At 59.1% G+C, this 25,572-nt stretch overlaps 54 non-coding genes across 54 annotated transcripts; all 54 read left to right on the top strand.

Moving 5' to 3' along the window:
* The first annotated feature begins 163 nt into the window (after positions 1–163).
* LOC148785628 (5S ribosomal RNA) lies at positions 164–282 on the top strand. The gene has a single exon (XR_016068452.1). It is a non-coding gene; the product is annotated as a 5S ribosomal RNA (ribosomal RNA).
* A 355-nt stretch (positions 283–637) lies between these two features.
* LOC148785627 (5S ribosomal RNA) lies at positions 638–756 on the top strand. Its single transcript, XR_016068100.1, has one exon. It is a non-coding gene; the product is annotated as a 5S ribosomal RNA (ribosomal RNA).
* Positions 757–1,111: 355 nt separating this feature from the next.
* On the top strand, positions 1,112–1,230 carry LOC148785626 (5S ribosomal RNA). Its single transcript, XR_016068451.1, has one exon. It is a non-coding gene; the product is annotated as a 5S ribosomal RNA (ribosomal RNA).
* Positions 1,231–1,585: 355 nt separating this feature from the next.
* LOC148785625 (5S ribosomal RNA) lies at positions 1,586–1,704 on the top strand. Its single transcript, XR_016068450.1, has one exon. It is a non-coding gene; the product is annotated as a 5S ribosomal RNA (ribosomal RNA).
* A 355-nt stretch (positions 1,705–2,059) lies between these two features.
* LOC148785624 (5S ribosomal RNA) lies at positions 2,060–2,178 on the top strand. Its single transcript, XR_016068448.1, has one exon. It is a non-coding gene; the product is annotated as a 5S ribosomal RNA (ribosomal RNA).
* A 355-nt stretch (positions 2,179–2,533) lies between these two features.
* On the top strand, positions 2,534–2,652 carry LOC148785623 (5S ribosomal RNA). Its single transcript, XR_016068099.1, has one exon. It is a non-coding gene; the product is annotated as a 5S ribosomal RNA (ribosomal RNA).
* Positions 2,653–3,007: 355 nt separating this feature from the next.
* LOC148785622 (5S ribosomal RNA) lies at positions 3,008–3,126 on the top strand. Its single transcript, XR_016068098.1, has one exon. It is a non-coding gene; the product is annotated as a 5S ribosomal RNA (ribosomal RNA).
* Positions 3,127–3,481: 355 nt separating this feature from the next.
* Positions 3,482–3,600, top strand: LOC148785621 (5S ribosomal RNA). Its single transcript, XR_016068447.1, has one exon. It is a non-coding gene; the product is annotated as a 5S ribosomal RNA (ribosomal RNA).
* A 355-nt stretch (positions 3,601–3,955) lies between these two features.
* Positions 3,956–4,074, top strand: LOC148785620 (5S ribosomal RNA). The gene has a single exon (XR_016068446.1). It is a non-coding gene; the product is annotated as a 5S ribosomal RNA (ribosomal RNA).
* Positions 4,075–4,429: 355 nt separating this feature from the next.
* Positions 4,430–4,548, top strand: LOC148785619 (5S ribosomal RNA). The gene has a single exon (XR_016068445.1). It is a non-coding gene; the product is annotated as a 5S ribosomal RNA (ribosomal RNA).
* A 355-nt stretch (positions 4,549–4,903) lies between these two features.
* Positions 4,904–5,022, top strand: LOC148785618 (5S ribosomal RNA). The gene has a single exon (XR_016068097.1). It is a non-coding gene; the product is annotated as a 5S ribosomal RNA (ribosomal RNA).
* A 355-nt stretch (positions 5,023–5,377) lies between these two features.
* On the top strand, positions 5,378–5,496 carry LOC148785617 (5S ribosomal RNA). The gene has a single exon (XR_016062020.1). It is a non-coding gene; the product is annotated as a 5S ribosomal RNA (ribosomal RNA).
* Positions 5,497–5,851: 355 nt separating this feature from the next.
* Positions 5,852–5,970, top strand: LOC148785616 (5S ribosomal RNA). The gene has a single exon (XR_016062080.1). It is a non-coding gene; the product is annotated as a 5S ribosomal RNA (ribosomal RNA).
* Positions 5,971–6,325: 355 nt separating this feature from the next.
* LOC148785615 (5S ribosomal RNA) lies at positions 6,326–6,444 on the top strand. The gene has a single exon (XR_016068326.1). It is a non-coding gene; the product is annotated as a 5S ribosomal RNA (ribosomal RNA).
* Positions 6,445–6,799: 355 nt separating this feature from the next.
* On the top strand, positions 6,800–6,918 carry LOC148785614 (5S ribosomal RNA). Its single transcript, XR_016062116.1, has one exon. It is a non-coding gene; the product is annotated as a 5S ribosomal RNA (ribosomal RNA).
* Positions 6,919–7,273: 355 nt separating this feature from the next.
* LOC148785613 (5S ribosomal RNA) lies at positions 7,274–7,392 on the top strand. The gene has a single exon (XR_016062225.1). It is a non-coding gene; the product is annotated as a 5S ribosomal RNA (ribosomal RNA).
* Positions 7,393–7,747: 355 nt separating this feature from the next.
* Positions 7,748–7,866, top strand: LOC148785612 (5S ribosomal RNA). The gene has a single exon (XR_016068444.1). It is a non-coding gene; the product is annotated as a 5S ribosomal RNA (ribosomal RNA).
* A 355-nt stretch (positions 7,867–8,221) lies between these two features.
* Positions 8,222–8,340, top strand: LOC148785611 (5S ribosomal RNA). Its single transcript, XR_016068443.1, has one exon. It is a non-coding gene; the product is annotated as a 5S ribosomal RNA (ribosomal RNA).
* A 355-nt stretch (positions 8,341–8,695) lies between these two features.
* On the top strand, positions 8,696–8,814 carry LOC148785610 (5S ribosomal RNA). The gene has a single exon (XR_016068096.1). It is a non-coding gene; the product is annotated as a 5S ribosomal RNA (ribosomal RNA).
* Positions 8,815–9,169: 355 nt separating this feature from the next.
* LOC148785609 (5S ribosomal RNA) lies at positions 9,170–9,288 on the top strand. The gene has a single exon (XR_016062019.1). It is a non-coding gene; the product is annotated as a 5S ribosomal RNA (ribosomal RNA).
* A 355-nt stretch (positions 9,289–9,643) lies between these two features.
* LOC148785608 (5S ribosomal RNA) lies at positions 9,644–9,762 on the top strand. Its single transcript, XR_016062078.1, has one exon. It is a non-coding gene; the product is annotated as a 5S ribosomal RNA (ribosomal RNA).
* Positions 9,763–10,117: 355 nt separating this feature from the next.
* LOC148785607 (5S ribosomal RNA) lies at positions 10,118–10,236 on the top strand. The gene has a single exon (XR_016068414.1). It is a non-coding gene; the product is annotated as a 5S ribosomal RNA (ribosomal RNA).
* Positions 10,237–10,591: 355 nt separating this feature from the next.
* LOC148785606 (5S ribosomal RNA) lies at positions 10,592–10,710 on the top strand. Its single transcript, XR_016062216.1, has one exon. It is a non-coding gene; the product is annotated as a 5S ribosomal RNA (ribosomal RNA).
* Positions 10,711–11,065: 355 nt separating this feature from the next.
* LOC148785605 (5S ribosomal RNA) lies at positions 11,066–11,184 on the top strand. The gene has a single exon (XR_016068442.1). It is a non-coding gene; the product is annotated as a 5S ribosomal RNA (ribosomal RNA).
* A 355-nt stretch (positions 11,185–11,539) lies between these two features.
* Positions 11,540–11,658, top strand: LOC148785604 (5S ribosomal RNA). The gene has a single exon (XR_016062018.1). It is a non-coding gene; the product is annotated as a 5S ribosomal RNA (ribosomal RNA).
* A 355-nt stretch (positions 11,659–12,013) lies between these two features.
* LOC148785603 (5S ribosomal RNA) lies at positions 12,014–12,132 on the top strand. The gene has a single exon (XR_016062077.1). It is a non-coding gene; the product is annotated as a 5S ribosomal RNA (ribosomal RNA).
* A 355-nt stretch (positions 12,133–12,487) lies between these two features.
* Positions 12,488–12,606, top strand: LOC148785602 (5S ribosomal RNA). Its single transcript, XR_016068325.1, has one exon. It is a non-coding gene; the product is annotated as a 5S ribosomal RNA (ribosomal RNA).
* A 355-nt stretch (positions 12,607–12,961) lies between these two features.
* On the top strand, positions 12,962–13,080 carry LOC148785601 (5S ribosomal RNA). The gene has a single exon (XR_016062115.1). It is a non-coding gene; the product is annotated as a 5S ribosomal RNA (ribosomal RNA).
* A 355-nt stretch (positions 13,081–13,435) lies between these two features.
* Positions 13,436–13,554, top strand: LOC148785600 (5S ribosomal RNA). The gene has a single exon (XR_016068441.1). It is a non-coding gene; the product is annotated as a 5S ribosomal RNA (ribosomal RNA).
* Positions 13,555–13,909: 355 nt separating this feature from the next.
* On the top strand, positions 13,910–14,028 carry LOC148785599 (5S ribosomal RNA). Its single transcript, XR_016068324.1, has one exon. It is a non-coding gene; the product is annotated as a 5S ribosomal RNA (ribosomal RNA).
* A 355-nt stretch (positions 14,029–14,383) lies between these two features.
* LOC148785598 (5S ribosomal RNA) lies at positions 14,384–14,502 on the top strand. Its single transcript, XR_016062183.1, has one exon. It is a non-coding gene; the product is annotated as a 5S ribosomal RNA (ribosomal RNA).
* A 355-nt stretch (positions 14,503–14,857) lies between these two features.
* Positions 14,858–14,976, top strand: LOC148785597 (5S ribosomal RNA). The gene has a single exon (XR_016061919.1). It is a non-coding gene; the product is annotated as a 5S ribosomal RNA (ribosomal RNA).
* A 355-nt stretch (positions 14,977–15,331) lies between these two features.
* Positions 15,332–15,450, top strand: LOC148785596 (5S ribosomal RNA). Its single transcript, XR_016062320.1, has one exon. It is a non-coding gene; the product is annotated as a 5S ribosomal RNA (ribosomal RNA).
* Positions 15,451–15,805: 355 nt separating this feature from the next.
* LOC148785595 (5S ribosomal RNA) lies at positions 15,806–15,924 on the top strand. The gene has a single exon (XR_016068323.1). It is a non-coding gene; the product is annotated as a 5S ribosomal RNA (ribosomal RNA).
* Positions 15,925–16,279: 355 nt separating this feature from the next.
* On the top strand, positions 16,280–16,398 carry LOC148785594 (5S ribosomal RNA). Its single transcript, XR_016062318.1, has one exon. It is a non-coding gene; the product is annotated as a 5S ribosomal RNA (ribosomal RNA).
* A 355-nt stretch (positions 16,399–16,753) lies between these two features.
* On the top strand, positions 16,754–16,872 carry LOC148785593 (5S ribosomal RNA). The gene has a single exon (XR_016068322.1). It is a non-coding gene; the product is annotated as a 5S ribosomal RNA (ribosomal RNA).
* Positions 16,873–17,227: 355 nt separating this feature from the next.
* Positions 17,228–17,346, top strand: LOC148785592 (5S ribosomal RNA). Its single transcript, XR_016062109.1, has one exon. It is a non-coding gene; the product is annotated as a 5S ribosomal RNA (ribosomal RNA).
* A 355-nt stretch (positions 17,347–17,701) lies between these two features.
* LOC148785591 (5S ribosomal RNA) lies at positions 17,702–17,820 on the top strand. Its single transcript, XR_016068321.1, has one exon. It is a non-coding gene; the product is annotated as a 5S ribosomal RNA (ribosomal RNA).
* Positions 17,821–18,175: 355 nt separating this feature from the next.
* Positions 18,176–18,294, top strand: LOC148785590 (5S ribosomal RNA). The gene has a single exon (XR_016068320.1). It is a non-coding gene; the product is annotated as a 5S ribosomal RNA (ribosomal RNA).
* Positions 18,295–18,649: 355 nt separating this feature from the next.
* LOC148785589 (5S ribosomal RNA) lies at positions 18,650–18,768 on the top strand. The gene has a single exon (XR_016062108.1). It is a non-coding gene; the product is annotated as a 5S ribosomal RNA (ribosomal RNA).
* Positions 18,769–19,123: 355 nt separating this feature from the next.
* On the top strand, positions 19,124–19,242 carry LOC148785588 (5S ribosomal RNA). The gene has a single exon (XR_016068319.1). It is a non-coding gene; the product is annotated as a 5S ribosomal RNA (ribosomal RNA).
* A 355-nt stretch (positions 19,243–19,597) lies between these two features.
* Positions 19,598–19,716, top strand: LOC148785587 (5S ribosomal RNA). Its single transcript, XR_016068318.1, has one exon. It is a non-coding gene; the product is annotated as a 5S ribosomal RNA (ribosomal RNA).
* A 355-nt stretch (positions 19,717–20,071) lies between these two features.
* LOC148785586 (5S ribosomal RNA) lies at positions 20,072–20,190 on the top strand. Its single transcript, XR_016062182.1, has one exon. It is a non-coding gene; the product is annotated as a 5S ribosomal RNA (ribosomal RNA).
* A 355-nt stretch (positions 20,191–20,545) lies between these two features.
* On the top strand, positions 20,546–20,664 carry LOC148785585 (5S ribosomal RNA). Its single transcript, XR_016062237.1, has one exon. It is a non-coding gene; the product is annotated as a 5S ribosomal RNA (ribosomal RNA).
* A 355-nt stretch (positions 20,665–21,019) lies between these two features.
* LOC148785584 (5S ribosomal RNA) lies at positions 21,020–21,138 on the top strand. The gene has a single exon (XR_016068083.1). It is a non-coding gene; the product is annotated as a 5S ribosomal RNA (ribosomal RNA).
* Positions 21,139–21,493: 355 nt separating this feature from the next.
* On the top strand, positions 21,494–21,612 carry LOC148785583 (5S ribosomal RNA). Its single transcript, XR_016068317.1, has one exon. It is a non-coding gene; the product is annotated as a 5S ribosomal RNA (ribosomal RNA).
* Positions 21,613–21,967: 355 nt separating this feature from the next.
* On the top strand, positions 21,968–22,086 carry LOC148785582 (5S ribosomal RNA). The gene has a single exon (XR_016062107.1). It is a non-coding gene; the product is annotated as a 5S ribosomal RNA (ribosomal RNA).
* A 355-nt stretch (positions 22,087–22,441) lies between these two features.
* LOC148785581 (5S ribosomal RNA) lies at positions 22,442–22,560 on the top strand. The gene has a single exon (XR_016068315.1). It is a non-coding gene; the product is annotated as a 5S ribosomal RNA (ribosomal RNA).
* Positions 22,561–22,915: 355 nt separating this feature from the next.
* LOC148785580 (5S ribosomal RNA) lies at positions 22,916–23,034 on the top strand. The gene has a single exon (XR_016068314.1). It is a non-coding gene; the product is annotated as a 5S ribosomal RNA (ribosomal RNA).
* A 355-nt stretch (positions 23,035–23,389) lies between these two features.
* LOC148785579 (5S ribosomal RNA) lies at positions 23,390–23,508 on the top strand. Its single transcript, XR_016062106.1, has one exon. It is a non-coding gene; the product is annotated as a 5S ribosomal RNA (ribosomal RNA).
* A 355-nt stretch (positions 23,509–23,863) lies between these two features.
* LOC148785578 (5S ribosomal RNA) lies at positions 23,864–23,982 on the top strand. The gene has a single exon (XR_016068313.1). It is a non-coding gene; the product is annotated as a 5S ribosomal RNA (ribosomal RNA).
* A 355-nt stretch (positions 23,983–24,337) lies between these two features.
* On the top strand, positions 24,338–24,456 carry LOC148785577 (5S ribosomal RNA). Its single transcript, XR_016068312.1, has one exon. It is a non-coding gene; the product is annotated as a 5S ribosomal RNA (ribosomal RNA).
* A 355-nt stretch (positions 24,457–24,811) lies between these two features.
* On the top strand, positions 24,812–24,930 carry LOC148785576 (5S ribosomal RNA). Its single transcript, XR_016068311.1, has one exon. It is a non-coding gene; the product is annotated as a 5S ribosomal RNA (ribosomal RNA).
* Positions 24,931–25,285: 355 nt separating this feature from the next.
* LOC148785575 (5S ribosomal RNA) lies at positions 25,286–25,404 on the top strand. Its single transcript, XR_016062105.1, has one exon. It is a non-coding gene; the product is annotated as a 5S ribosomal RNA (ribosomal RNA).
* Positions 25,405–25,572: the final 168 nt, after the last annotated feature.

Genomic DNA, 25,572 nt, shown 5'->3' with positions numbered 1-25,572 from the left:
AGCCCAATTGTCCACGTCGTGGAGCTCGCGGCGAGCTTCGCGTGCATAGGCTGCTCGCGGCGTCGCTCCACCAGTGCGCAAAGTTACGCCCCCCGGAAGATTCGACGTCCCACCTGTCGCTCCGCTGCTAGAGCATAAAAGGTTAAAGCGCGCATATCTCAGCGTGTGCGATCATACCAGCACTAATGCACCGGATCCCATCAGAACTCCGAAGTTAAGCGTGCTTGGGCGAGAGTAGTACTAGGATGGGTGACCCCCTGGGAAGTCCTCGTGTTGCACCCCTTTTTGCGAAATGCTCCTCCGACCCGTCCAGCTTCCTACTTTTTCTCGACCGTTCCGCACACCCCAACCCCTGTATATCTCCCCCTGAGACCCCACGGCCGACTCATCACGAATGCGGCCAACGATCGAAAACGCGCCGGAATCCACCGAAAACGGCGAAATTTGGGCCACGAAATGTGGCCCAACGGGGCAAGCCCAGTTGTCCACGTCGTGGAGCTCGCGGCGAGCTTCGCGTGCATAGGCTGCTCGCGGCGTAGCTCCACCAGTGCGCAAAGTTACGCCCCCCGGAAGATTCGACGTCCCACCTGTCGCTCCGCTGCCAGAGCATAAAAGGTTAAAGCGCGCATATCTCAGCGGGTGCGATCATACCAGCACTAATGCACCGGATCCCATCAGAACTCCGAAGTTAAGCGTGCCTGGGCGAGAGTAGTACTAGGATGGGTGACCCCTTGGGAAGTCCTCGTGTTGCACCCCTTTTTGCGAAATGCTCCTCCGACCCGTCCAGCTTCCTGCTTTTTCTCGACCGTTCCGCACACCCCAACCCCTGTATATCTCCCCATGAGACCCCACGGCCGACTCATCACGAATGCGGCCAACGATCGAAAACGCGCCGGAATCCACCGAAAACGGCGAAATTTGGGCCACGAAATGTGGCCCAACGGGGCAAGCCCAATTGTCCACGTCGTGGAGCTCGCGGCGAGCTTCGCGTGCATAGGCTGCTCGCGGCGTCGCTCCACCAGTGCGCAAAGTTACGCCCCCCGGAAGATTCGACGTCCCACCTGTCGCTCCGCTGCTAGAGCATAAAAGGTTAAAGCGCGCATATCTCATCGTGTGCGATCATACCAGCACTAATGCACCGGATCCCATCAGAACTCCGAAGTTAAGCGTGCTTGGGCGAGAGTAGTACTAGGATGGGTGACCCCCTGGGAAGTCCTCGTGTTGCACCCCTTTTTGCGAAATGCTCCTCCGACCCGTCCAGCTTCCCGCTTTTTCTCGACCGTTCCGCGCACCCCAACCCCTGTATATCTCCCCATGAGACCCCACGGCCGACTCATCACGAATGCGGCCAACGATCGAAAACGCGCCGGAATCCACCGAAAACGGCGAAATTTGGGCCACGAAATGTGGCCCAACGGGGCAAGCCCAATTGTCCACGTCGTGGAGCTCGCGGCGAGCTTCGCGTGCATAGGCTGCTCGCGGCGTCGCTCCACCAGTGCGCAAAGTTACGCCCCCCGGAAGATTCGACGTCCCACCTGTCGCTCCGCTGCTAGAGCATAAAAGGTTAAAGCGCGCATATCTCATCGTGTGCGATCATACCAGCACTAATGCACCGGATCCCATCAGAACTCCGAAGTTAAGCGTGCTTGGGCGAGAGTAGTACTAGGATGGGTGACCCCCTGGGAAGTCCTCGTGTTGCACCCCTTTTTGCGAAATGCTCCTCCGACCCGTCCAGCTTCCCGCTTTTTCTCGACCGTTCCGCGCACCCCAACCCCTGTATATCTCCCCATGAGACCCCACGGCCGACTCATCACGAATGCGGCCAACGATCGAAAACGCGCCGGAATCCACCGAAAACGGCGAAATTTGGGCCACGAAATGTGGCCCAACGGGGCAAGCCCAATTGTCCACGTCGTGGAGCTCGCGGCGAGCTTCGCGTGCATAGGCTGCTCGCGGCGTCGCTCCACCAGTGCGCAAAGTTACGCCCCCCGGAAGATTCGACGTCCCACCTGTCGCTCCGCTGCTAGAGCATAAAAGGTTAAAGCGCGCATATCTCAGCGTGTGCGATCATACCAGCACTAATGCACCGGATCCCATCAGAACTCCGAAGTTAAGCGTGCTTGGGCGAGAGTAGTACTAGGATGGGTGACCCCCTGGGAAGTCCTCGTGTTGCACCCCTTTTTGCGAAATGCTCCTCCGACCCGTCCAGCTTCCTACTTTTTCTCGACCGTTCCGCACACCCCAACCCCTGTATATCTCCCCCTGAGACCCCACGGCCGTCTCATCACGAATGCGGCCAACGATCGAAAACGCGCCGGAATCCACCGAAAACGGCGAAATTTGGGCCACGAAATGTGGCCCAACGGGGCAAGCCCAGTTGTCCACGTCGTGGAGCTCGCGGCGAGCTTCGCGTGCATAGGCTGCTCGCGGCGTAGCTCCACCAGTGCGCAAAGTTACGCCCCCCGGAAGATTCGACGTCCCACCTGTCGCTCCGCTGCCAGAGCATAAAAGGTTAAAGCGCGCATATCTCAGCGGGTGCGATCATACCAGCACTAATGCACCGGATCCCATCAGAACTCCGAAGTTAAGCGTGCCTGGGCGAGAGTAGTACTAGGATGGGTGACCCCTTGGGAAGTCCTCGTGTTGCACCCCTTTTTGCGAAATGCTCCTCCGACCCGTCCAGCTTCCTGCTTTTTCTCGACCGTTCCGCGCACCCCAACCCCTGTATATCTCCCCATGAGACCCCACGGCCGACTCATCACGAATGCGGCCAACGATCGAAAACGCGCCGGAATCCACCGAAAACGGCGAAATTTGGGCCACGAAATGTGGCCCAACGGGGCAAGCCCAGTTGTCCACGTCGTGGAGCTCGCGGCGAGCTTCGCGTGCATAGGCTGCTCGCGGCGTAGCTCCACCAGTGCGCAAAGTTACGCCCCCCGGAAGATTCGACGTCCCACCTGTCGCTCCGCTGCCAGAGCATAAAAGGTTAAAGCGCGCATATCTCAGCGGGTGCGATCATACCAGCACTAATGCACCGGATCCCATCAGAACTCCGAAGTTAAGCGTGCCTGGGCGAGAGTAGTACTAGGATGGGTGACCCCTTGGGAAGTCCTCGTGTTGCACCCCTTTTTGCGAAATGCTCCTCCGACCCGTCCAGCTTCCTGCTTTTTCTCGACCGTTCCGCACACCCCAACCCCTGTATATCTCCCCATGAGACCCCACGGCCGACTCATCACGAATGCGGCCAACGATCGAAAACGCGCCGGAATCCACCGAAAACGGCGAAATTTGGGCCACGAAATGTGGCCCAACGGGGCAAGCCCAATTGTCCACGTCGTGGAGCTCGCGGCGAGCTTCGCGTGCATAGGCTGCTCGCGGCGTCGCTCCACCAGTGCGCAAAGTTACGCCCCCCGGAAGATTCGACGTCCCACCTGTCGCTCCGCTGCTAGAGCATAAAAGGTTAAAGCGCGCATATCTCATCGTGTGCGATCATACCAGCACTAATGCACCGGATCCCATCAGAACTCCGAAGTTAAGCGTGCTTGGGCGAGAGTAGTACTAGGATGGGTGACCCCCTGGGAAGTCCTCGTGTTGCACCCCTTTTTGCGAAATGCTCCTCCGACCCGTCCAGCTTCCCGCTTTTTCTCGACCGTTCCGCGCACCCCAACCCCTGTATATCTCCCCATGAGACCCCACGGCCGACTCATCACGAATGCGGCCAACGATCGAAAACGCGCCGGAATCCACCGAAAACGGCGAAATTTGGGCCACGAAATGTGGCCCAACGGGGCAAGCCCAATTGTCCACGTCGTGGAGCTCGCGGCGAGCTTCGCGTGCATAGGCTGCTCGCGGCGTCGCTCCACCAGTGCGCAAAGTTACGCCCCCCGGAAGATTCGACGTCCCACCTGTCGCTCCGCTGCTAGAGCATAAAAGGTTAAAGCGCGCATATCTCATCGTGTGCGATCATACCAGCACTAATGCACCGGATCCCATCAGAACTCCGAAGTTAAGCGTGCTTGGGCGAGAGTAGTACTAGGATGGGTGACCCCCTGGGAAGTCCTCGTGTTGCACCCCTTTTTGCGAAATGCTCCTCCGACCCGTCCAGCTTCCCGCTTTTTCTCGACCGTTCCGCGCACCCCAACCCCTGTATATCTCCCCATGAGACCCCACGGCCGACTCATCACGAATGCGGCCAACGATCGAAAACGCGCCGGAATCCACCGAAAACGGCGAAATTTGGGCCACGAAATGTGGCCCAACGGGGCAAGCCCAATTGTCCACGTCGTGGAGCTCGCGGCGAGCTTCGCGTGCATAGGCTGCTCGCGGCGTCGCTCCACCAGTGCGCAAAGTTACGCCCCCCGGAAGATTCGACGTCCCACCTGTCGCTCCGCTGCTAGAGCATAAAAGGTTAAAGCGCGCATATCTCAGCGTGTGCGATCATACCAGCACTAATGCACCGGATCCCATCAGAACTCCGAAGTTAAGCGTGCTTGGGCGAGAGTAGTACTAGGATGGGTGACCCCCTGGGAAGTCCTCGTGTTGCACCCCTTTTTGCGAAATGCTCCTCCGACCCGTCCAGCTTCCTACTTTTTCTCGACCGTTCCGCACACCCCAACCCCTGTATATCTCCCCCTGAGACCCCACGGCCGACTCATCACGAATGCGGCCAACGATCGAAAACGCGCCGGAATCCACCGAAAACGGCGAAATTTGGGCCACGAAATGTGGCCCAACGGGGCAAGCCCAGTTGTCCACGTCGTGGAGCTCGCGGCGAGCTTCGCGTGCATAGGCTGCTCGCGGCGTAGCTCCACCAGTGCGCAAAGTTACGCCCCCCGGAAGATTCGACGTCCCACCTGTCGCTCCGCTGCCAGAGCATAAAAGGTTAAAGCGCGCATATCTCAGCGGGTGCGATCATACCAGCACTAATGCACCGGATCCCATCAGAACTCCGAAGTTAAGCGTGCCTGGGCGAGAGTAGTACTAGGATGGGTGACCCCTTGGGAAGTCCTCGTGTTGCACCCCTTTTTGCGAAATGCTCCTCCGACCCGTCCAGCTTCCTGCTTTTTCTCGACCGTTCCGCGCACCCCAACCCCTGTATATCTCCCCATGAGACCCCACGGCCGACTCATCACGAATGCGGCCAACGATCGAAAACGCGCCGGAATCCACCGAAAACGGCGAAATTTGGGCCACGAAATGTGGCCCAACGGGGCAAGCCCAGTTGTCCACGTCGTGGAGCTCGCGGCGAGCTTCGCGTGCATAGGCTGCTCGCGGCGTAGCTCCACCAGTGCGCAAAGTTACGCCCCCCGGAAGATTCGACGTCCCACCTGTCGCTCCGCTGCCAGAGCATAAAAGGTTAAAGCGCGCATATCTCAGCGGGTGCGATCATACCAGCACTAATGCACCGGATCCCATCAGAACTCCGAAGTCAAGCGTGCTTGGGCGAGAGTAGTACTAGGATGGGTGACCCCCTGGGAAGTCTTCGTGTTGCACCCCTTTTTGCGAACTGCTCCTCCCACCCGTCCAGCTTCCTGCTTTTTCTCGACCGTTCCGCGCACCCCAACCCCTGTATATCTCCCCATGAGACCCCACGGCCGACTCATCACGAATGCGGCCAACGATCGAAAACGCGCCGGAATCCACCGAAAACGGCGAAATTTGGGCCACGAAATGTGGCCCAACGGGGCAAGCCCAGTTGTCCACGTCGTGGAGCTCGCGGCGAGCTTCGCGTGCATAGGCTGCTCGCGGCGTAGCTCCACCAGTGCGCAAAGTTACGCCCCCCGGAAGATTCGACGTCCCACCTGTCGCTCCGCTGCTAGAGCATAAAAGGTTAAAGCGCGCATATCTCAGCGTGTGCGATCATACCAGCACTAATGCACCGGATCCCATCAGAACTCCGAAGTTAAGCGTGTTTGGGCGAGAGTAGTACTAGGATGGGTGACCCCCTGGGAAGTCCTCGTGTTGCACCCCTTTTTGCGAACTGCTCCTCCCACCCGTCCAGCTTCCCGCTTTTTCTCGACCGTTCCGCGCACCCCAACCCCTGTATATCTCCCCATGAGACCCCACGGCCGACTCATCACGAATGCGGCCAACGATCGAAAACGCGCCGGAATCCACCGAAAACGGCGAAATTTGGGCCACGAAATGTGGCCCAACGGGGCAAGCCCAATTGTCCACGTCGTGGAGCTCGCGGCGAGCTTCGCGTGCATAGGCTGCTCGCGGCGTAGCTCCACCAGTGCGCAAAGTTACGCCCCCCGGAAGATTCGACGTCCCACCTGTCGCTCCGCTGCCAGAGCATAAAAGGTTAAAGCGCGCATATCTCAGCGGGTGCGATCATACCAGCACTAATGCACCGGATCCCATCAGAACTCCGAAGTCAAGCGTGCTTGGGCGAGAGTAGTACTAGGATGGGTGACCCCCTGGGAAGTCCTCGTGTTGCACCCCTTTTTGCGAAATGCTCCTCCCACCCGTCCAGCTTCCTGCTTTTTCTCGACCGTTCCGCGCACCCCAACCCCTGTATATCTCCCCATGAGACCCCACGGCCGACTCATCACGAATGCGGCCAACGATCGAAAACGCGCCGGAATCCACCGAAAACGGTGAAATTTGGGCCACGAAATGTGGCCCAACGGGGCAAGCCCAGTTGTCCACGTCGTGGAGCTCGCGGCGAGCTTCGCGTGCATAGGCTGCTCGCGGCGTAGCTCCACCAGTGCGCAAAGTTACGCCCCCCGGAAGATTCGACGTCCCACCTGTCGCTCCGCTGCTAGAGCATCAAAGGTTAAAGCGCGCATATCTCATCGTGTGCGATCATACCAGCACTAATGCACCGGATCCCATCAGAACTCTGAAGTTAAGCGTGCTTGGGCGAGAGTAGTACTAGGATGGGTGACCCCCTGGGAAGTCCTCGTGTTGCACCCCTTTTTGCGAAATGCTCCTCCGACCCGTCCAGCTTCCTACTTTTTCTCGACCGTTCCGCACACCCCAACCCCTGTATATCTCCCCATGAGACCCCACGGCCGACTCATCACGAATGCGGCCAACGATCGAAAACGCGCCGGAATCCACCGAAAACGGCGAAATTTGGGCCACGAAATGTGGCCCAACGGGGCAAGCCCAATTGTCCACGTCGTGGAGCTCGCGGCGAGCTTCGCGTGCATAGGCTGCTCGCGGCGTCGCTCCACCAGTGCGCAAAGTTACGCCCCCCGGAAGATTCGACGTCCCACCTGTCGCTCCGCTGCTAGAGCATAAAAGGTTAAAGCGCGCATATCTCATCGTGTGCGATCATACCAGCACTAATGCACCGGATCCCATCAGAACTCCGAAGTTAAGCGTGCTTGGGCGAGAGTAGTACTAGGATGGGTGAGCCCCTGGGAAGTCCTCGTGTTGCACCCCTTTTTGCGAAATGCTCCTCCGACCCGTCCAGCTTCCCGCTTTTTCTCGACCGTTCCGCGCACCCCAACCCCTGTATATCTCCCCATGAGACCCCACGGCCGACTCATCACGAATGCGGCCAACGATCGAAAACGCGCCGGAATCCACCGAAAACGGCGAAATTTGGGCCACGAAATGTGGCCCAACGGGGCAAGCCCAGTTGACCACGTCGTGGAGCTCGCGGCGAGCTTCGCGTGCATAGGCTGCTCGCGGCGTGGCTCCACCAGTGCGCAAAGTTACGCCCCCCGGAAGATTCGACGTCCCACCTGTCGCTCCGCTGCTAGAGCATAAAAGGTTAAAGCGCGCATATCTCAGCGTGTGCGATCATACCAGCACTAATGCACCGGATCCCATCAGAACTCCGAAGTTAAGCGTGCTTGGGCGAGAGTAGTACTAGGATGGGTGACCCCCTGGGAAGTCCTCGTGTTGCACCCCTTTTTGCGAAATGCTCCTCCGACCCGTCCAGCTTCCTACTTTTTCTCGACCGTTCCGCACACCCCAACCCCTGTATATCTCCCCCTGAGACCCCACGGCCGACTCATCACGAATGCGGCCAACGATCGAAAACGCGCCGGAATCCACCGAAAACGGCGAAATTTGGGCCACGAAATGTGGCCCAACGGGGCAAGCCCAGTTGTCCACGTCGTGGAGCTCGCGGCGAGCTTCGCGTGCATAGGCTGCTCGCGGCGTAGCTCCACCAGTGCGCAAAGTTACGCCCCCCGGAAGATTCGACGTCCCACCTGTCGCTCCGCTGCTAGAGCATAAAAGGTTAAAGCGCGCATATCTCAGCGTGTGCGATCATACCAGCACTAATGCACCGGATCCCATCAGAACTCCGAAGTTAAGCGTGCTTGGGCGAGAGTAGTACTAGGATGGGTGACCCCCTGGGAAGTCCTCGTGTTGCACCCCTTTTTGCGAAATGCTCCTCCGACCCGTCCAGCTTCCTACTTTTTCTCGACCGTTCCGCACACCCCAACCCCTGTATATCTCCCCCTGAGACCCCACGGCCGACTCATCACGAATGCGGCCAACGATCGAAAACGCGCCGGAATCCACCGAAAACGGCGAAATTTGGGCCACGAAATGTGGCCCAACGGGGCAAGCCCAGTTGTCCACGTCGTGGAGCTCGCGGCGAGCTTCGCGTGCATAGGCTGCTCGCGGCGTAGCTCCACCAGTGCGCAAAGTTACGCCCCCCGGAAGATTCGACGTCCCACCTGTCGCTCCGCTGCCAGAGCATAAAAGGTTAAAGCGCGCATATCTCAGCGGGTGCGATCATACCAGCACTAATGCACCGGATCCCATCAGAACTCCGAAGTTAAGCGTGCCTGGGCGAGAGTAGTACTAGGATGGGTGACCCCTTGGGAAGTCCTCGTGTTGCACCCCTTTTTGCGAAATGCTCCTCCGACCCGTCCAGCTTCCTGCTTTTTCTCGACCGTTCTGCGCACCCCAACCCCTGTATATCTCCCCATGAGACCCCACGGCCGACTCATCACGAATGCGGCCAACGATCGAAAACGCGCCGGAATCCACCGAAAACGGCGAAATTTGGGCCACGAAATGTGGCCCAACGGGGCAAGCCCAGTTGTCCACGTCGTGGAGCTCGCGGCGAGCTTCGCGTGCATAGGCTGCTCGCGGCGTAGCTCCACCAGTGCGCAAAGTTACGCCCCCCGGAAGATTCGACGTCCCACCTGTCGCTCCGCTGCCAGAGCATAAAAGGTTAAAGCGCGCATATCTCAGCGGGTGCGATCATACCAGCACTAATGCACCGGATCCCATCAGAACTCCGAAGTCAAGCGTGCTTGGGCGAGAGTAGTACTAGGATGGGTGACCCCCTGGGAAGTCTTCGTGTTGCACCCCTTTTTGCGAACTGCTCCTCCCACCCGTCCAGCTTCCTGCTTTTTCTCGACCGTTCCGCGCACCCCAACCCCTGTATATCTCCCCATGAGACCCCACGGCCGACTCATCACGAATGCGGCCAACGATCGAAAACGCGCCGGAATCCACCGAAAACGGCGAAATTTGGGCCACGAAATGTGGCCCAACGGGGCAAGCCCAGTTGTCCACGTCGTGGAGCTCGCGGCGAGCTTCGCGTGCATAGGCTGCTCGCGGCGTAGCTCCACCAGTGCGCAAAGTTACGCCCCCCGGAAGATTCGACGTCCCACCTGTCGCTCCGCTGCTAGAGCATAAAAGGTTAAAGCGCGCATATCTCAGCGTGTGCGATCATACCAGCACTAATGCACCGGATCCCATCAGAACTCCGAAGTTAAGCGTGTTTGGGCGAGAGTAGTACTAGGATGGGTGACCCCCTGGGAAGTCCTCGTGTTGCACCCCTTTTTGCGAACTGCTCCTCCCACCCGTCCAGCTTCCCGCTTTTTCTCGACCGTTCCGCGCACCCCAACCCCTGTATATCTCCCCATGAGACCCCACGGCCGACTCATCACGAATGCGGCCAACGATCGAAAACGCGCCGGAATCCACCGAAAACGGCGAAATTTGGGCCACGAAATGTGGCCCAACGGGGCAAGCCCAATTGTCCACGTCGTGGAGCTCGCGGCGAGCTTCGCGTGCATAGGCTGCTCGCGGCGTAGCTCCACCAGTGCGCAAAGTTACGCCCCCCGGAAGATTCGACGTCCCACCTGTCGCTCCGCTGCCAGAGCATAAAAGGTTAAAGCGCGCATATCTCAGCGGGTGCGATCATACCAGCACTAATGCACCGGATCCCATCAGAACTCCGAAGTCAAGCGTGCTTGGGCGAGAGTAGTACTAGGATGGGTGACCCCTTGGGAAGTCCTCGTGTTGCACCCCTTTTTGCGAAATGCTCCTCCCACCCGTCCAGCTTCCTGCTTTTTCTCGACCGTTCCGCGCACCCCAACCCCTGTATATCTCCCCATGAGACCCCACGGCCGACTCATCACGAATGCGGCCAACGATCGAAAACGCGCCGGAATCCACCGAAAACGGTGAAATTTGGGCCACGAAATGTGGCCCAACGGGGCAAGCCCAGTTGTCCACGTCGTGGAGCTCGCGGCGAGCTTCGCGTGCATAGGCTGCTCGCGGCGTAGCTCCACCAGTGCGCAAAGTTACGCCCCCCGGAAGATTCGACGTCCCACCTGTCGCTCCGCTGCTAGAGCATAAAAGGTTAAAGCGCGCATATCTCATCGTGTGCGATCATACCAGCACTAATGCACCGGATCCCATCAGAACTCTGAAGGTAAGCGTGCTTGGGCGAGAGTAGTACTAGGATGGGTGACCCCCTGGGAAGTCCTCGTGTTGCACCCCTTTTTGCGAAATGCTCCTCCGACCCGTCCAGCTTCCTACTTTTTCTCGACCGTTCCGCACACCCCAACCCCTGTATATCTCCCCATGAGACCCCACGGCCGACTCATCACGAATGCGGCCAACGATCGAAAACGCGCCGGAATCCACCGAAAACGGCGAAATTTGGGCCACGAAATGTGGCCCAACGGGGCAAGCCCAATTGTCCACGTCGTGGAGCTCGCGGCGAGCTTCGCGTGCATAGGCTGCTCGCGGCGTCGCTCCACCAGTGCGCAAAGTTACGCCCCCCGGAAGATTCGACGTCCCACCTGTCGCTCCGCTGCTAGAGCATAAAAGGTTAAAGCGCGCATATCTCATCGTGTGCGATCATACCAGCACTAATGCACCGGATCCCATCAGAACTCCGAAGTTAAGCGTGCTTGGGCGAGAGTAGTACTAGGATGGGTGACCCCCTGGGAAGTCCTCGTGTTGCACCCCTTTTTGCGAAATGCTCCTCCGACCCGTCCAGCTTCCCGCTTTTTCTCGACCGTTCCGCGCACCCCAACCCCTGTATATCTCCCCATGAGACCCCACGGCCGACTCATCACGAATGCGGCCAACGATCGAAAACGCGCCGGAATCCACCGAAAACGGCGAAATTTGGGCCACGAAATGTGGCCCAACGGGGCAAGCCCAGTTGTCCACGTCGTGGAGCTCGCGGCGAGTTTCGCGTGCATAGGCTGCTCGCGGCGTAGCTCCACCAGTGCGCAAAGTTACGCCCCCCGGAAGATTCGACGTCCCACCTGTCGCTCCGCTGCCAGAGCATAAAAGGTTAAAGCGCGCATATCTCAGCGGGTGCGATCATACCAGCACTAATGCACCGGATCCCATCAGAACTCCGAAGTCAAGCGTGCTTGGGCGAGAGTAGTACTAGGATGGGTGACCCCCTGGGAAGTCTTCGTGTTGCACCCCTTTTTGCGAACTGCTCCTCCCACCCGTCCAGCTTCCTGCTTTTTCTCGACCGTTCCGCGCACCCCAACCCCTGTATATCTCCCCATGAGACCCCACGGCCGACTCATCACGAATGCGGCCAACGATCGAAAACGCGCCGGAATCCACCGAAAACGGCGAAATTTGGGCCACGAAATGTGGCCCAACGGGGCAAGCCCAGTTGTCCACGTCGTGGAGCTCGCGGCGAGCTTCGCGTGCATAGGCTGCTCGCGGCGTAGCTCCACCAGTGCGCAAAGTTACGCCCCCCGGAAGATTCGACGTCCCACCTGTCGCTCCGCTGCTAGAGCATAAAAGGTTAAAGCGCGCATATCTCAGCGTGTGCGATCATACCAGCACTAATGCACCGGATCCCATCAGAACTCCGAAGTTAAGCGTGTTTGGGCGAGAGTAGTACTAGGATGGGTGACCCCCTGGGAAGTCCTCGTGTTGCACCCCTTTTTGCGAACTGCTCCTCCCACCCGTCCAGCTTCCCGCTTTTTCTCGACCGTTCCGCGCACCCCAACCCCTGTATATCTCCCCATGAGACCCCACGGCCGACTCATCACGAATGCGGCCAACGATCGAAAACGCGCCGGAATCCACCGAAAACGGCGAAATTTGGGCCACGAAATGTGGCCCAACGGGGCAAGCCCAATTGTCCACGTCGTGGAGCTCGCGGCGAGCTTCGCGTGCATAGGCTGCTCGCGGCGTAGCTCCACCAGTGCGCAAAGTTACGCCCCCCGGAAGATTCGACGTCCCACCTGTCGCTCCGCTGCCAGAGCATAAAAGGTTAAAGCGCGCATATCTCAGCGGGTGCGATCATACCAGCACTAATGCACCGGATCCCATCAGAACTCCGAAGTCAAGCGTGCTTGGGCGAGAGTAGTACTAGGATGGGTGACCCCCTGGGAAGTCCTCGTGTTGCACCCCTTTTTGCGAAATGCTCCTCCCACCCGTCCAGCTTCCTGCTTTTTCTCGACCGTTCCGCGCACCCCAACCCCTGTATATCTCCCCATGAGACCCCACGGCCGACTCATCACGAATGCGGCCAACGATCGAAAACGCGCCGGAATCCACCGAAAACGGTGAAATTTGGGCCACGAAATGTGGCCCAACGGGGCAAGCCCAGTTGTCCACGTCGTGGAGCTCGCGGCGAGCTTCGCGTGCATAGGCTGCTCGCGGCGTAGCTCCACCAGTGCGCAAAGTTACGCCCCCCGGAAGATTCGACGTCCCACCTGTCGCTCCGCTGCTAGAGCATAAAAGGTTAAAGCGCGCATATCTCATCGTGTGCGATCATACCAGCACTAATGCACCGGATCCCATCAGAACTCTGAAGTTAAGCGTGCTTGGGCGAGAGTAGTACTAGGATGGGTGACCCCCTGGGAAGTCCTCGTGTTGCACCCCTTTTTGCGAAATGCTCCTCCGACCCGTCCAGCTTCCTACTTTTTCTCGACCGTTCCGCACACCCCAACCCCTGTATATCTCCCCATGAGACCCCACGGCCGACTCATCACGAATGCGGCCAACGATCGAAAACGCGCCGGAATCCACCGAAAACGGCGAAATTTGGGCCACGAAATGTGGCCCAACGGGGCAAGCCCAATTGTCCACGTCGTGGAGCTCGCGGCGAGCTTCGCGTGCATAGGCTGCTCGCGGCGTCGCTCCACCAGTGCGCAAAGTTACGCCCCCCGGAAGATTCGACGTCCCACCTGTCGCTCCGCTGCTAGAGCATAAAAGGTTAAAGCGCGCATATCTCATCGTGTGCGATCATACCAGCACTAATGCACCGGATCCCATCAGAACTCCGAAGTTAAGCGTGCTTGGGCGAGAGTAGTACTAGGATGGGTGACCCCCTGGGAAGTCCTCGTGTTGCACCCCTTTTTGCGAAATGCTCCTCCGACCCGTCCAGCTTCCCGCTTTTTCTCGACCGTTCCGCGCACCCCAACCCCTGTATATCTCCCCATGAGACCCCACGGCCGACTCATCACGAATGCGGCCAACGATCGAAAACGCGCCGGAATCCACCGAAAACGGCGAAATTTGGGCCACGAAATGTGGCCCAACGGGGCAAGCCCAGTTGTCCACGTCGTGGAGCTCGCGGCGAGCTTCGCGTGCATAGGCTGCTCGCGGCGTAGCTCCACCAGTGCGCAAAGTTACGCCCCCCGGAAGATTCGACGTCCCACCTGTCGCTCCGCTGCCAGAGCATAAAAGGTTAAAGCGCGCATATCTCAGCGGGTGCGATCATACCAGCACTAATGCACCGGATCCCATCAGAACTCCGAAGTCAAGCGTGCTTGGGCGAGAGTAGTACTAGGATGGGTGACCCCCTGGGAAGTCCTCGTGTTGCACCCCTTTTTGCGAACTGCTCCTCCCACCCGTCCAGCTTCCTGCTTTTTCTCGACCGTTCCGCGCACCCCAACCCCTGTATATCTCCCCATGAGACCCCACGGCCGACTCATCATGAATGCGGCCAACGATCGAAAACGCGCCGGAATCCACCGAAAACGGTGAAATTTGGGCCACGAAATGTGGCCCAACGGGGCAAGCCCAGTTGTCCACGTCGTGGAGCTCGCGGCGAGCTTCGCGTGCATAGGCTGCTCGCGGCGTAGCTCCACCAGTGCGCAAAGTTACGCCCCCCGCAAGATTCGACGTCCCACCTGTCGCTCCGCTGCTAGAGCATAAAAGGTTAAAGCGCGCATATCTCAACGGGTGCGATCATACCAGCACTAATGCACCGGATCCCATCAGAACTCCGAAGTTAAGCGTGTTTGGGCGAGAGTAGTACTAGGATGGGTGACCCCCTGGGAAGTCCTCGTGTAGCACCCCTTTTTGCGAACTGCTCCTCCCACCCGTCCAGCTTCCCGCTTTTTCTCGACCGTTCCGCGCACCCCAACCCCTGTATATCTCCCCATGAGACCCCACGGCCGACTCATCACGAATGCGGCCAACGATCGAAAACGCGCCGGAATCCACCGAAAACGGTGAAATTTGGGCCACGAAATGTGGCCCAACGGGGCAAGCCCAGTTGTCCACGTCGTGGAGCTCGCGGCGAGCTTCGCGTGCATAGGCTGCTCGCGGCGTGGCTCCACCAGTGCGCAAAGTTACGCCCCCCGGAAGATTCGACGTCCCACCTGTCGCTCCGCTGCTAGAGCATAAAAGGTTAAAGCGCGCATATCTCAGCGGGTGCGATCATACCAGCACTAATGCACCGGATCCCATCAGAACTCCGAAGTTAAGCGTGCCAGGGCAAGAGTAGTACTAGGATGGGTGACCCCCTGGGAAGTCCTCGTGTTGCACCCCTTTTTGCGAAATGCTCCTCCGACCCGTCCAGCTTCCTGCTTTTTCTCGACCGTTCCGCACACCCCAACCCCTGTATATCTCCCCCTGAGACCCCACGGCCGACTCATCACGAATGCGGCCAACGATCGAAAACGCGCCGGAATCCACCGAAAACGGCGAAATTTGGGCCACGAAATGTGGCCCAACGGGGCAAGCCCAGCTGTCCACGTCGTGGAGCTCGCGGCGAGCTTCGCGTGCATAGGCTGCTCGCGGCGTAGCTCCACCAGTGCGCAAAGTTACGCCCCCCGGAAGATTCGACGTCCCACCTGTCGCTCCGCTGCCAGAGCATAAAAGGTTAAAGCGCGCATATCTCAGCGGGTGCGATCATACCAGCACTAATGCACCGGATCCCATCAGAACTCCGAAGTTAAGCGTGCTTGGGCGAGAGTAGTACTAGGATGGGTGACCCCCTGGGAAGTCCTCGTGTTGCACCCCTTTTTGCGAACTGCTCCTCCCACCCGTCCAGCTTCCTGCTTTTTCTCGACCGTTCCGCGCACCCCAACCCCTGTATATCTCCCCATGAGACCCCACGGCCGACTCATCACGAATGCGGCCAACGATCGAAAACGCGCCGGAATCCACCAAAAACGGTGAAATTTGGGCCACGAAATGTGGCCCAACGGGGCAAGCCCAGTTGTCCACGTCGTGGAGCTCGCGGCGAGCTTCGCGTGCATAGGCTGCTCGCGGCGTAGCTCCACCAGTGCGCAAAGTTACGCCCCCCGGAAGATTCGACGTCCCACCTGTCGCTCCGCTGCCAGAGCATAAAAGGTTAAAGCGCGCATATCTCAGCGGGTGCGATCATACCAGCACTAATGCACCGGATCCCATCAGAACTCCGAAGTCAAGCGTGCTTGGGCGAGAGTAGTACTAGGATGGGTGACCCCCTGGGAAGTCCTCGTGTTGCACCCCTTTTTGCGAAATGCTCCTCCGACCCGTCCAGCTTCCTGCTTTTTCTCGACCGTTCCGCACACCCCAACCCCTGTATATCTCCCCCTGAGACCCCACGGCCGACTCATCACGAATGCGGCCAACGATCGAAAACGCGCCGGAATCCACCGAAAACGGCGAAATTTGGGCCACGAAATGTGGCCCAACGGGGCAAGCCCAGCTGTCCACGTCGTGGAGCTCGCGGCGAGCTTCGCGTGCATAGGCTGCTCGCGGCGTAGCTCCACCAGTGCGCAAAGTTACGCCCCCCGGAAGATTCGACGTCCCACCTGTCGCTCCGCTGCCAGAGCATAAAAGGTTAAAGCGCGCATATCTCAGCGGGTGCGATCATACCAGCACTAATGCACCGGATCCCATCAGAACTCCGAAGTTAAGCGTGCTTGGGCGAGAGTAGTACTAGGATGGGTGACCCCCTGGGAAGTCCTCGTGTTGCACCCCTTTTTGCGAACTGCTCCTCCCACCCGTCCAGCTTCCTGCTTTTTCTCGACCGTTCCGCGCACCCCAACCCCTGTATATCTCCCCATGAGACCCCACGGCCGAATCATCACGAATGCGGCCAACGATCGAAAACGCGCCGGAATCCACCGAAAACGGTGAAATTTGGGCCACGAAATGTGGCCCAACGGGGCAAGCCCAGTTGTCCACGTCGTGGAGCTCGCGGCGAGCTTCGCGTGCATAGGCTGCTCGCGGCGTAGCTCCACCAGTGCGCAAAGTTACGCCCCCCGGAAGATTCGACGTCCCACCTGTCGCTCCGCTGCCAGAGCATAAAAGGTTAAAGCGCGCATATCTCAGCGGGTGCGATCATACCAGCACTAATGCACCGGATCCCATCAGAACTCCGAAGTCAAGCGTGCTTGGGCGAGAGTAGTACTAGGATGGGTGACCCCCTGGGAAGTCCTCGTGTTGCACCCCTTTTTGCGAACTGCTCCTCCCACCCGTCCAGCTTCCTGCTTTTTCTCGACCGTTCCGCGCACCCCAACCCCTGTATATCTCCCCATGAGACCCCACGGCCGACTCATCACGAATGCGGCCAACGATCGAAAACGCGCCGGAATCCACCGAAAACGGCGAAATTTGGGCCACGAAATGTGGCCCAACGGGGCAAGCCCAGTTGTCCACGTCGTGGAGCTCGCGGCGAGCTTCGCGTGCATAGGCTGCTCGCGGCGTAGCTCCACCAGTGCGCAAAGTTACGCCCCCCGGAAGATTCGACGTCCCACCTGTCGCTCCGCTGCTAGAGCATAAAAGGTTAAAGCGCGCATATCTCAGCGTGTGCGATCATACCAGCACTAATGCACCGGATCCCATCAGAACTCCGAAGTTAAGCGTGTCTGGGCGAGAGTAGTACTAGGATGGGTGACCCCCTGGGAAGTCCTCGTGTTGCACCCCTTTTTGCGAACTGCTCCTCCCACCCGTCCAGCTTCCCGCTTTTTCTCGACCGTTCCGCGCACCCCAACCCCTGTATATCTCCCCATGAGACCCCACGGCCGACTCATCACGAATGCGGCCAACGATCGAAAACGCGCCGGAATCCACCGAAAACGGCGAAATTTGGGCCACGAAATGTGGCCCAACGGGGCAAGCCCAATTGTCCACGTCGTGGAGCTCGCGGCGAGCTTCGCGTGCATAGGCTGCTCGCGGCGTAGCTCCACCAGTGCGCAAAGTTACGCCCCCCGGAAGATTCGACGTCCCACCTGTCGCTCCGCTGCCAGAGCATAAAAGGTTAAAGCGCGCATATCTCAGCGGGTGCGATCATACCAGCACTAATGCACCGGATCCCATCAGAACTCCGAAGTCAAGCGTGCTTGGGCGAGAGTAGTACTAGGATGGGTGACCCCCTGGGAAGTCCTCGTGTTGCACCCCTTTTTGCGAAATGCTCCTCCCACCCGTCCAGCTTCCTGCTTTTTCTCGACCGTTCCGCGCACCCCAACCCCTGTATATCTCCCCATGAGACCCCACGGCCGAATCATCACGAATGCGGCCAACGATCGAAAACGCGCCGGAATCCACCGAAAACGGTGAAATTTGGGCCACGAAATGTGGCCCAACGGGGCAAGCCCAGTTGTCCACGTCGTGGAGCTCGCGGCGAGCTTCGCGTGCATAGGCTGCTCGCGGCGTAGCTCCACCAGTGCGCAAAGTTACGCCCCCCGGAAGATTCGACGTCCCACCTGTCGCTCCGCTGCCAGAGCATAAAAGGTTAAAGCGCGCATATCTCAGCGGGTGCGATCATACCAGCACTAATGCACCGGATCCCATCAGAACTCCGAAGTCAAGCGTGCTTGGGCGAGAGTAGTACTAGGATGGGTGACCCCCTGGGAAGTCCTCGTGTTGCACCCCTTTTTGCGAACTGCTCCTCCCACCCGTCCAGCTTCCTGCTTTTTCTCGACCGTTCCGCGCACCCCAACCCCTGTATATCTCCCCATGAGACCCCACGGCCGACTCATCACGAATGCGGCCAACGATCGAAAACGCGCCGGAATCCACCGAAAACGGCGAAATTTGGGCCACGAAATGTGGCCCAACGGGGCAAGCCCAGTTGTCCACGTCGTGGAGCTCGCGGCGAGCTTCGCGTGCATAGGCTGCTCGCGGCGTAGCTCCACCAGTGCGCAAAGTTACGCCCCCCGGAAGATTCGACGTCCCACCTGTCGCTCCGCTGCTAGAGCATAAAAGGTTAAAGCGCGCATATCTCAGCGTGTGCGATCATACCAGCACTAATGCACCGGATCCCATCAGAACTCCGAAGTTAAGCGTGTCTGGGCGAGAGTAGTACTAGGATGGGTGACCCCCTGGGAAGTCCTCGTGTTGCACCCCTTTTTGCGAACTGCTCCTCCCACCCGTCCAGCTTCCCGCTTTTTCTCGACCGTTCCGCGCACCCCAACCCCTGTATATCTCCCCATGAGACCCCACGGCCGACTCATCACGAATGCGGCCAACGATCGAAAACGCGCCGGAATCCACCGAAAACGGCGAAATTTGGGCCACGAAATGTGGCCCAACGGGGCAAGCCCAATTGTCCACGTCGTGGAGCTCGCGGCGAGCTTCGCGTGCATAGGCTGCTCGCGGCGTAGCTCCACCAGTGCGCAAAGTTACGCCCCCCGGAAGATTCGACGTCCCACCTGTCGCTCCGCTGCCAGAGCATAAAAGGTTAAAGCGCGCATATCTCAGCGGGTGCGATCATACCAGCACTAATGCACCGGATCCCATCAGAACTCCGAAGTCAAGCGTGCTTGGGCGAGAGTAGTACTAGGATGGGTGACCCCCTGGGAAGTCCTCGTGTTGCACCCCTTTTTGCGAAATGCTCCTCCCACCCGTCCAGCTTCCTGCTTTTTCTCGACCGTTCCGCGCACCCCAACCCCTGTATATCTCCCCATGAGACCCCACGGCCGACTCATCACGAATGCGGCCAACGATCGAAAACGCGCCGGAATCCACCGAAAACGGCGAAATTCGGGCCACGAAATGTGGCCCAACGGGGCAAGCCCAGTTGTCCACGTCGTGGAGCTCGCGGCGAGCTTCGCGTGCATAGGCTGCTCGCGGCGTAGCTCCACCAGTGCGCAAAGTTACGCCCCCCGGAAGATTCGACGTCCCACCTGTCGCTCCGCTGCCAGAGCATAAAAGGTTAAAGCGCGCATATCTCAGCGGGTGCGATCATACCAGCACTAATGCACCGGATCCCATCAGAACTCCGAAGTCAAGCGTGCTTGGGCGAGAGTAGTACTAGGATGGGTGACCCCCTGGGAAGTCCTCGTGTTGCACCCCTTTTTGCGAACTGCTCCTCCCACCCGTCCAGCTTCCTGCTTTTTCTCGACCGTTCCGCGCACCCCAACCCCTGTATATCTCCCCATGAGACCCCACGGCCGACTCATCATGAATGCGGCCAACGATCGAAAACGCGCCGGAATCCACCGAAAACGGTGAAATTTGGGCCACGAAATGTGGCCCAACGGGGCAAGCCCAGTTGTCCACGTCGTGGAGCTCGCGGCGAGCTTCGCGTGCATAGGCTGCTCGCGGCGTAGCTCCACCAGTGCGCAAAGTTACGCCCCCCGCAAGATTCGACGTCCCACCTGTCGCTCCGCTGCTAGAGCATAAAAGGTTAAAGCGCGCATATCTCAACGGGTGCGATCATACCAGCACTAATGCACCGGATCCCATCAGAACTCCGAAGTTAAGCGTGTTTGGGCGAGAGTAGTACTAGGATGGGTGACCCCCTGGGAAGTCCTCGTGTAGCACCCCTTTTTGCGAACTGCTCCTCCCACCCGTCCAGCTTCCCGCTTTTTCTCGACCGTTCCGCGCACCCCAACCCCTGTATATCTCCCCATGAGACCCCACGGCCGACTCATCACGAATGCGGCCAACGATCGAAAACGCGCCGGAATCCACCGAAAACGGTGAAATTTGGGCCACGAAATGTGGCCCAACGGGGCAAGCCCAGTTGTCCACGTCGTGGAGCTCGCGGCGAGCTTCGCGTGCATAGGCTGCTCGCGGCGTGGCTCCACCAGTGCGCAAAGTTACGCCCCCCGGAAGATTCGACGTCCCACCTGTCGCTCCGCTGCTAGAGCATAAAAGGTTAAAGCGCGCATATCTCAGCGGGTGCGATCATACCAGCACTAATGCACCGGATCCCATCAGAACTCCGAAGTTAAGCGTGCCAGGGCAAGAGTAGTACTAGGATGGGTGAACCCCTGGGAAGTCCTCGTGTTGCACCCCTTTTTGCGAAATGCTCCTCCGACCCGTCCAGCTTCCTGCTTTTTCTCGACCGTTCCGCACACCCCAACCCCTGTATATCTCCCCCTGAGACCCCACGGCCGACTCATCACGAATGCGGCCAACGATCGAAAACGCGCCGGAATCCACCGAAAACGGCGAAATTTGGGCCACGAAATGTGGCCCAACGGGGCAAGCCCAGCTGTCCACGTCGTGGAGCTCGCGGCGAGCTTCGCGTGCATAGGCTGCTCGCGGCGTAGCTCCACCAGTGCGCAAAGTTACGCCCCCCGGAAGATTCGACGTCCCACCTGTCGCTCCGCTGCCAGAGCATAAAAGGTTAAAGCGCGCATATCTCAGCGGGTGCGATCATACCAGCACTAATGCACCGGATCCCATCAGAACTCCGAAGTTAAGCGTGCTTGGGCGAGAGTAGTACTAGGATGGGTGACCCCTTGGGAAGTCCTCGTGTTGCACCCCTTTTTGCGAACTGCTCCTCCCACCCGTCCAGCTTCCTGCTTTTTCTCGACCGTTCCGCGCACCCCAACCCCTGTATATCTCCCCATGAGACCCCACGGCCGACTCATCACGAATGCGGCCAACGATCGAAAACGCGCCGGAATCCACCGAAAACGGTGAAATTTGGGCCACGAAATGTGGCCCAACGGGGCAAGCCCAGTTGTCCACGTCGTGGAGCTCGCGGCGAGCTTCGCGTGCATAGGCTGCTCGCGGCGTAGCTCCACCAGTGCGCAAAGTTACGCCCCCCGGAAGATTCGACGTCCCACCTGTCGCTCCGCTGCCAGAGCATAAAAGGTTAAAGCGCGCATATCTCAGCGGGTGCGATCATACCAGCACTAATGCACCGGATCCCATCAGAACTCCGAAGTCAAGCGTGCTTGGGCGAGAGTAGTACTAGGATGGGTGACCCCCTGGGAAGTCCTCGTGTTGCACCCCTTTTTGCGAACTGCTCCTCCCACCCGTCCAGCTTCCTGCTTTTTCTCGACCGTTCCGCGCACCCCAACCCCTGTATATCTCCCCATGAGACCCCACGGCCGACTCATCACGAATGCGGCCAACGATCGAAAACGCGCCGGAATCCACCGAAAACGGCGAAATTTGGGCCACGAAATGTGGCCCAACGGGGCAAGCCCAGTTGTCCACGTCGTGGAGCTCGCGGCGAGCTTCGCGTGCATAGGCTGCTCGCGGCGTAGCTCCACCAGTGCGCAAAGTTACGCCCCCCGGAAGATTCGACGTCCCACCTGTCGCTCCGCTGCTAGAGCATAAAAGGTTAAAGCGCGCATATCTCAGCGTGTGCGATCATACCAGCACTAATGCACCGGATCCCATCAGAACTCCGAAGTTAAGCGTGTCTGGGCGAGAGTAGTACTAGGATGGGTGACCCCCTGGGAAGTCCTCGTGTTGCACCCCTTTTTGCGAACTGCTCCTCCCACCCGTCCAGCTTCCCGCTTTTTCTCGACCGTTCCGCGCACCCCAACCCCTGTATATCTCCCCATGAGACCCCACGGCCGACTCATCACGAATGCGGCCAACGATCGAAAACGCGCCGGAATCCACCGAAAACGGCGAAATTTGGGCCACGAAATGTGGCCCAACGGGGCAAGCCCAATTGTCCACGTCGTGGAGCTCGCGGCGAGCTTCGCGTGCATAGGCTGCTCGCGGCGTAGCTCCACCAGTGCGCAAAGTTACGCCCCCCGGAAGATTCGACGTCCCACCTGTCGCTCCGCTGCCAGAGCATAAAAGGTTAAAGCGCGCATATCTCAGCGGGTGCGATCATACCAGCACTAATGCACCGGATCCCATCAGAACTCCGAAGTCAAGCGTGCTTGGGCGAGAGTAGTACTAGGATGGGTGACCCCCTGGGAAGTCCTCGTGTTGCACCCCTTTTTGCGAAATGCTCCTCCCACCCGTCCAGCTTCCTGCTTTTTCTCGACCGTTCCGCGCACCCCAACCCCTGTATATCTCCCCATGAGACCCCACGGCCGAATCATCACGAATGCGGCCAACGATCGAAAACGCGCCGGAATCCACCGAAAACGGTGAAATTTGGGCCACGAAATGTGGCCCAACGGGGCAAGCCCAGTTGTCCACGTCGTGGAGCTCGCGGCGAGCTTCGCGTGCATAGGCTGCTCGCGGCGTAGCTCCACCAGTGCGCAAAGTTACGCCCCCCGGAAGATTCGACGTCCCACCTGTCGCTCCGCTGCCAGAGCATAAAAGGTTAAAGCGCGCATATCTCAGCGGGTGCGATCATACCAGCACTAATGCACCGGATCCCATCAGAACTCCGAAGTCAAGCGTGCTTGGGCGAGAGTAGTACTAGGATGGGTGACCCCCTGGGAAGTCCTCGTGTTGCACCCCTTTTTGCGAACTGCTCCTCCCACCCGTCCAGCTTCCTGCTTTTTCTCGACCGTTCCGCGCACCCCAACCCCTGTATATCTCCCCATGAGACCCCACGGCCGACTCATCACGAATGCGGCCAACGATCGAAAACGCGCCGGAATCCACCGAAAACGGCGAAATTTGGGCCACGAAATGTGGCCCAACGGGGCAAGCCCAGTTGTCCACGTCGTGGAGCTCGCGGCGAGCTTCGCGTGCATAGGCTGCTCGCGGCGTAGCTCCACCAGTGCGCAAAGTTACGCCCCCCGGAAGATTCGACGTCCCACCTGTCGCTCCGCTGCTAGAGCATAAAAGGTTAAAGCGCGCATATCTCAGCGTGTGCGATCATACCAGCACTAATGCACCGGATCCCATCAGAACTCCGAAGTTAAGCGTGTCTGGGCGAGAGTAGTACTAGGATGGGTGACCCCCTGGGAAGTCCTCGTGTTGCACCCCTTTTTGCGAACTGCTCCTCCCACCCGTCCAGCTTCCCGCTTTTTCTCGACCGTTCCGCGCACCCCAACCCCTGTATATCTCCCCATGAGACCCCACGGCCGACTCATCACGAATGCGGCCAACGATCGAAAACGCGCCGGAATCCACCGAAAACGGCGAAATTTGGGCCACGAAATGTGGCCCAACGGGGCAAGCCCAATTGTCCACGTCGTGGAGCTCGCGGCGAGCTTCGCGTGCATAGGCTGCTCGCGGCGTAGCTCCACCAGTGCGCAAAGTTACGCCCCCCGGAAGATTCGACGTCCCACCTGTCGCTCCGCTGCCAGAGCATAAAAGGTTAAAGCGCGCATATCTCAGCGGGTGCGATCATACCAGCACTAATGCACCGGATCCCATCAGAACTCCGAAGTCAAGCGTGCTTGGGCGAGAGTAGTACTAGGATGGGTGACCCCCTGGGAAGTCCTCGTGTTGCACCCCTTTTTGCGAAATGCTCCTCCCACCCGTCCAGCTTCCTGCTTTTTCTCGACCGTTCCGCGCACCCCAACCCCTGTATATCTCCCCATGAGACCCCACGGCCGACTCATCACGAATGCGGCCAACGATCGAAAACGCGCCGGAATCCACCGAAAACGGCGAAATTCGGGCCACGAAATGTGGCCCAACGGGGCAAGCCCAGTTGTCCACGTCGTGGAGCTCGCGGCGAGCTTCGCGTGCATAGGCTGCTCGCGGCGTAGCTCCACCAGTGCGCAAAGTTACGCCCCCCGGAAGATTCGACGTCCCACCTGTCGCTCCGCTGCCAGAGCATAAAAGGTTAAAGCGCGCATATCTCAGCGGGTGCGATCATACCAGCACTAATGCACCGGATCCCATCAGAACTCCGAAGTCAAGCGTGCTTGGGCGAGAGTAGTACTAGGATGGGTGACCCCCTGGGAAGTCCTCGTGTTGCACCCCTTTTTGCGAACTGCTCCTCCCACCCGTCCAGCTTCCTGCTTTTTCTCGACCGTTCCGCGCACCCCAACCCCTGTATATCTCCCCATGAGACCCCACGGCCGACTCATCATGAATGCGGCCAACGATCGAAAACGCGCCGGAATCCACCGAAAACGGTGAAATTTGGGCCACGAAATGTGGCCCAACGGGGCAAGCCCAGTTGTCCACGTCGTGGAGCTCGCGGCGAGCTTCGCGTGCATAGGCTGCTCGCGGCGTAGCTCCACCAGTGCGCAAAGTTACGCCCCCCGGAAGATTCGACGTCCCACCTGTCGCTCCGCTGCCAGAGCATAAAAGGTTAAAGCGCGCATATCTCAGCGGGTGCGATCATACCAGCACTAATGCACCGGATCCCATCAGAACTCCGAAGTCAAGCGTGCTTGGGCGAGAGTAGTACTAGGATGGGTGACCCCCTGGGAAGTCCTCGTGTTGCACCCCTTTTTGCGAACTGCTCCTCCCACCCGTCCAGCTTCCTGCTTTTTCTCGACCGTTCCGCGCACCCCAACCCCTGTATATCTCCCCATGAGACCCCACGGCCGACTCATCACGAATGCGGCCAACGATCGAAAACGCGCCGGAATCCACCGAAAACGGCGAAATTTGGGCCACGAAATGTGGCCCAACGGGGCAAGCCCAGTTGTCCACGTCGTGGAGCTCGCGGCGAGCTTCGCGTGCATAGGCTGCTCGCGGCGTAGCTCCACCAGTGCGCAAAGTTACGCCCCCCGGAAGATTCGACGTCCCACCTGTCGCTCCGCTGCTAGAGCATAAAAGGTTAAAGCGCGCATATCTCAGCGTGTGCGATCATACCAGCACTAATGCACCGGATCCCATCAGAACTCCGAAGTTAAGCGTGTCTGGGCGAGAGTAGTACTAGGATGGGTGACCCCCTGGGAAGTCCTCGTGTTGCACCCCTTTTTGCGAACTGCTCCTCCCACCCGTCCAGCTTCCCGCTTTTTCTCGACCGTTCCGCGCACCCCAACCCCTGTATATCTCCCCATGAGACCCCACGGCCGACTCATCACGAATGCGGCCAACGATCGAAAACGCGCCGGAATCCACCGAAAACGGCGAAATTTGGGC

The sequence above is a fragment of the Sesamum indicum genome, linkage group LG10 (assembly GCF_026168435.1).
Source record: "Sesamum indicum cultivar Baizhima isolate 11 linkage group LG10, ASM2616843v1, whole genome shotgun sequence".
In the NCBI taxonomy this organism is placed as follows: Eukaryota; Viridiplantae; Streptophyta; class Magnoliopsida; order Lamiales; family Pedaliaceae; genus Sesamum; species Sesamum indicum.
Note: the sequence above shows the minus strand (reverse complement) of the source record. Positions and strands in the feature narration are given on the sequence as shown.